Genomic DNA, 6,324 nt, shown 5'->3' on the forward strand with positions numbered 1-6,324 from the left:
AACAAGGGTGCTGTTAGCAGCTGAGGCTAGCTGAATACTACATGTTTCTGGCTGGCCAGCTAGAGTTAACTCTCCCCACTGACCCTTGGTGACAGCTGAACTATGCCATTTTCTCATGCTGGGAAAGTCCGGTGACAGGAGCCACCCAAGCCCTAACAGTGGTCCAAGGAACCACCAATTGCTGACTTAGGAGGGCTGAGTGAGGCCAAACTCTCCAGGACTTTGGCAGCTAGACTCTCTTTTTGGCCCTGCTTGCAGAAAACAAGGCCAGCAAGCTAAATCTGAGGTACAGTAATTGTGCTCTGCATCAATGGGAATAGCTAACTTTGCTGCCAGGGCACTGTTTGGTTAGACATGTGCACAGAAGCAGTAGAAAGTAAACAGACCTAAATTTGGTTCACCTACTTTTTTTTCTGGGATAGTGCTTAAGGTCCTTTCAGAGTCAACAGTTGCAGTTCCCTGAATTCTACAAGTGGGGAGCTGATCTTTATATAAATAAAAGGCAAATAACTTGTCCCCCTCAATATTTAAAGCATGTGCATTTGTCTCTCCCAGTTAAAGCATGAAAGTAACAGAGGACTTTTATTATGACATAAATCATCATCAGACATTTCCATCATAGTTGCTGCAGAAAAGGCACAAATAGGTGCATACATTTCAGCAGAATGGAGGATAGAAAGTGTTTTAGAATATTTAATTTAGAATATTCTGGCAGACGACCCCCAAACTCCCTACTTCATAAGTGTAGGTCTATTGCCCAATGTTGACACAAAACCTAAACCCTAGGAATTGTGATTGAGTATATCAACGTCACAAATGATATGCCCAGGGTAAAATGGTTCTCCTTTTCTTTGTGAACATGGACAAAGGACCCAGTGCAATAGTTTGCCAAAGGCAAGATTCACTGGGGAATTCTTTGTAGTAATGTGATTGGTCATTATTATAAAGCAGACCTATGTTAGGTATGGGCATGAGTACTTGAGTACACATTTGAACGTTAGTATTCCTTCAATGTATAGAGTACTCGCCCCACCCCCCAACCTCCCACATCTGAACATGACCATTATTACAATTTGAAATGGGTAAAATCTTTTATTGTTGTGCTCCGTGCAGTGTATTGCCTCAGCGCTTCTTAGTCCCGCTCTCGCTGTTTATCATGGGACTACTGTTGCAGGAGTGTGAGCTCTCCACTGGGAAACAGCTAGTGAGGTCTGTCTGCACATGCTCAAAGACAGAACTAACTGACACTGCTAACATTTCCTAACGGTTATTAAGGGGACAGAGTCCAGTCATTTCTGTTTCGGTGTGAGTTTATTGGGACCGATACACCACTCTGTGTCGGATGTTAGCCACTGCTGCTGCGTTGGCTCGGCCTGACTAGGCAGAGGTAGAACTGAGCAGGATGGTGGCTCAAAGACAGCCCTTCATCCTTCATCTTTTTTTTGTTGCTGTTTTTGGTGTGAATACTCATTTAGGCTACTCTATAGTAGTCTAATGTGAGTACTTGGACAGTTACTTAAAGTTCCCATCACAGGTATTGGGGCTATGAAAATACTGTGAAAGTCTGAAAACAGTCAATCCACAGAGAGATGCACAGCCTGTATTCAGAAACTGTGCCTTTAAACTAGCAGTTAGGACTTCAGTGACGTTATGCTGTCACAGCTTTACTATGTAAAGGTAGACATTTTCTTTACAGTGCCAGTACAGTCATTCCTTGCCTGAAAGGATGTGCAGAAGCACAGAGAGCGCAGATGTGGAAAGCCTCTAAACATTCAGAGCAGACTGGTCATTTCAGGATAAAGAGACAGGCGTTTCAGACAAAGGGTGAATATAGATATAGATAGGCAGACAGTATGATAAAAATAACATGTTATTTGAACATTAAAGCACATAAACATGTTCTAGTTCAAATCCCAATTACAAGAATGAGCCTAAAAATTAGCATAAAATGGTACCTTTTATATCTGGTCAGTGGCCTCATTGACAAGGTAGCTGCTAAAGCAAAAATGTTATGGTCAAATCTCTTTCTTTCTAGCCTGACCCTATTATCTGTTACTGGTTAATGTTTATCTTGTATGTAGGTCATGATAATCACAGTTTTTATTGTTACCTCTACATTAGTTGTTGGAGGATTTTTTGTGGTACTGTATTTAATCTGGATTGTATGAAGCATGATGGGTCAAGGGAGTTCCCCACAGGCTGCTTTTTTCTTGTAAAAAGTCTTGTCTGGTCACCAGAGGGAAAGAGGAACAGAATGACACCCTTATCTCTAGGTGGAAACCAAAGCAAACAAAAGACAGCTAACCAACAGATAAACTCACAAAGGAATTATGTCAGATGGACACATTCACTCCCTCTTTGTCATTTCTTCTGTGTTGCAATGCAGATCTGACCAAGAGCAATTCTGTTCACACGTAACCATTGCTGGATAATATGGGTGTGGGGCTGACATAATGTTTTGTTCAATTAAATGAGCAGCAGACACAAATGCACAGACAGATGAACACACAGAAACACTCTTTTTCTGGTTGTTAACTCCTTAAATTCCTTAACTCTTCCAAGTGTCACTGGATACCTGGAGATATAAGGTCACCGAAGAGTTCACCAGCTCTGCAGTAGCATCAAAGACATTTTTTAACCCTTTTGTTGTAATGTATGAAACAAGTGAATCAGAGCAAAAAAAAAACAAAGCCCATTTGTTTGACAGACGCCTCCCCCCACATATGAAGTCATCCCCCTCCATGTGGTATCGAAGAGGAAGATCTATCCAAACTGAGGTCATGAGAAGTGTATTTTGATTGAATGCCATACTTCCCACACCCAAAAATGAAGTCATGTGGTGGGATCCAGTGAGGAAGAGGTTTGTTATGATTTCAATCTGTATATATAATGCCCACAGGACGGTGGTCCTCTCTGGGCCCATCGGGGCTGCGGTTGTTATGAATCATTGTAGAAATGGTTGAAGTAGCTGCCATTCCCACACTTATATGATGCGATCAAACTGAATAGCACTCTGGTTTAATTAATGCAAGATGCGTGATAAAGTGTTGCTGTGAGAATTGAGCTCTGTCATCCAGCTGCAAGGAAGCTTCAGCGTAAATCTTTGTTGACGGTTTTATCAAAGGGAACATGGAAAAAGAAGACAATAGCATGTCAAGCAAATGAATCTTGTGAGCTGATGATGTAAACCACATTACTTTTACCCTCGGTTTGTCTGCAAGAAAACACACACACCTTAATTTTTCAAACAAATCCCTCAGCGTCACCTTGTCGTCATATGCTCCCCTGCAGCAAAGTAATGACTGAGAGGTCCCAACAGTCACGTCTGTCGTCAAAACACTCCTGCAACGTTAGCGACTCTCTGATCACTTCCACTTATTCTGCTCAGACATCACCTCAGCTCTCCCAGGCCATTTTCAGTTTTGGGCGCGCTGACAGATGCTAATGAGCTGTCCATGCAGAGTGAGATTAGACTAGGCCGAGACAGCGGGGAACATGGTGTTCCTGGCCTGAAGCCATGCAGAGACTTAAAGAGGTTTTTAGCAACAGAGATGGAGTCAAAAAAAAAAAAGGTGACGAAAAAGTCATGGATGTGTAGGCTGGAGTAATGTACATAAGTAGATCTTTTTTAGCACTTATGGCCACCTGCAGTGTGTTGTTTTAAAGGAATACTTTGACATTTTGGGAAATATGCTTAATTGCTTTGTTGCAGAGAGTTAGGTAACAAGATTGATATCACTCTTCCATGTATGCTGTAAATATGAAGCCAGCAGCCAACTAAATTAGCTTAGCATAAATATTGGAAACAGGGTGTAACAGCTAGCTTGGCATTTGTCAGGAAACCGGGACGTTTCCTAACAAGCTCCTGGCCAAGAAATACTGCCACAAAACCCCTAAATTAAAACTTTAGACCGTATTAAAACTATGGAGATAACCACTGTGACGTCATTCATTGGTTTGTGGATTTTTGTTATGAAACCTCATATTTGGCATTTTAGCTGTTGCCATCTTGGATTTTTGGAGCCAAAGGTGACCATATTTAGATGAGAGGGTGGAGCTGTGGAGGAGCAAGAGGCTGATCTAACTCATCCCAGCTGGCACTGGATGTCAATAACATCAGAAAGACGTTGGACTCTCATATCAGACAGACATTAAATTTTGGTTGGAATGAAAATTGTGTTAACGATATTCTAAATGTGTAACAGCAGTAGAATTTCACGGGTAGATGTTAACATTATGATGTTTTGCAGACCTTTGGTTTTGTTTTCCATACCTTTCAACTAAATGTAATTATTCTACGTCAACATAATGTTGACATGTGACATTGGAAAGACACTGGATTTTGGTTACTCAGCAACACAAAATAAGAACAATATATCAACATCAACTGTCGTCAGCATAAAGTGTCAGATTGACACTGGCAATCGGTGTCCAGCCATTGAATTTTGGTCACCCAACGTTACAGAGTAATGTGTCTAATGACATCGATGGGGTGGACTCAGGTGATAATACGCAGACACCTTATCAGCCAAAGAAGCCATGCCCTTAATTATGCTTAACTTAAAGCCTCACTACTATTTAAACAGGTGGGTCATTTAAAGTTGTACTCCTATACATTTTTCATAAATGGGAAGATTAGCTACAAAGAATAAAACTGTCCTTTGTACTAGGCTTAAAGCCTGTTTATTTTGACTGCAGTTGGGCATTTTAACATGGGGCTCTATGGCAATTGACTTGCATTTGGAGCCAGCCCTTATTTTATATACATTCAATGAACCAGCCCCTAAGTGGCCATTTGAGGAACTGCAGATTTTGACACATCTGATACAGTTTCAGTTTCAGAACCTGGAGGTTGTTGCTTGGTTAAAACGATACATTGCCATTTGTTCACTCTAATTTTTGTGGGGCTTTATGAAACAAGGTGCAATTTGTTTATTTACTGAGCCTTAAAGGTTCAGATACCGTAGTTGGATTGTTAGCGTCAGACAGAGCCATGCTAGCTTTTTATCCCTGTTATTAGTCTTTATGCTAAGCTAACTGGTTGCTGCCTCCAGCTACATATTTGACATACAGACATGAGAGTGGTATCAATGTTCTCATCTAACTCTTGGCTAGAAAGAAAATAATCAGATTTCCTGTATGAATGTACTATTCATTTGATATTACTGCCATAGGATGCATTTGCAGACCACCCTCACTTATTTGCCCCAAAACCTCCAGACTTCCTGATTATATTGACCATGGCTGACAAGCATCTTACCCTTTGGTTTTATTGGTCACAAAACACATTGCACACAGGAAACATTGATCACATATTCTGGGTTTTTTGCTCGACACTTCACAATAAGAAACTATTGTGTCAGACATGGACTCAGACAAAGCACAAGTGCCACAGAGCACCAAACGTCTTATGGTAAATTCTCCTACAAATCTCAGAGTATGACCAAAAATACCACAACACATGTATCACAGGAACACAGTGATAACCACAAGAGTTCCAGTGCTGAAATACCACAGCTTCTTTGATGTGGTGCTGTACCATAGATTCTTTTTTAAGGTTGACAGACAAGTATGTCTAATCAGGATTTGGATTTTCCACTTCTGAACACAGTAATAGTGTCCTGTCCAAAGTGATAAATGTGCACAATTTTCATTCATTAATAGAATCAAAATGAAATCATACTGTACAGTAGTTAAACTGTTCTAAACAAGCACTTCTTGTATTTATCCTGACTCTTTGAGCCAAGGGATTACCATAACTTAGTGTTCATACTGCCGTCTCCTTCCAGACTACTCTTCTGTTTAATCAAGACTAAACAATGTGGTTTATTTTTCCAGTTTTTCCAATTATTTTGTGTTCAGGGGAATACAACATTGCTATAGTAAATTCTTAAACCAAGTATCCAAATGGCTGTTCATAATGGCCTACATCTGGTTTCACTTTTCAGGCAGTTAACCCTGCTGAACTTGTTACAGCATCAATAACATTCATCCAGTAAAATACCAGAACATAATACTCAACTTTAAATTATCATCACAACAAAAGTTATTGTTGAACATACTGTAAGACATCTCATCTCTTGTGGTTTCTGTGTTTATTGATGTTACTCTGTTCCTTGAAATTGGCTTGAAAATTATATACTCTTAAGTATTTCTGTCTTTGTTTTTCTTCTGATGTTTCAGTTTAAGAGATGACTTACCATCTCAGAAATGTTAATTACTTATGTTTCATTTCCTGTCTGTGCTGATCACACACTATGGAGTCCCATGGAGGAAGAGACTCTCTAACGCCCTCCTGTGTTGAGATGGAGGTTTTGTTTTACA

The sequence above is a fragment of the Plectropomus leopardus genome, chromosome 14, assembly GCF_008729295.1.
Source record: "Plectropomus leopardus isolate mb chromosome 14, YSFRI_Pleo_2.0, whole genome shotgun sequence".
In the NCBI taxonomy this organism is placed as follows: Eukaryota; Metazoa; Chordata; class Actinopteri; order Perciformes; family Serranidae; genus Plectropomus; species Plectropomus leopardus.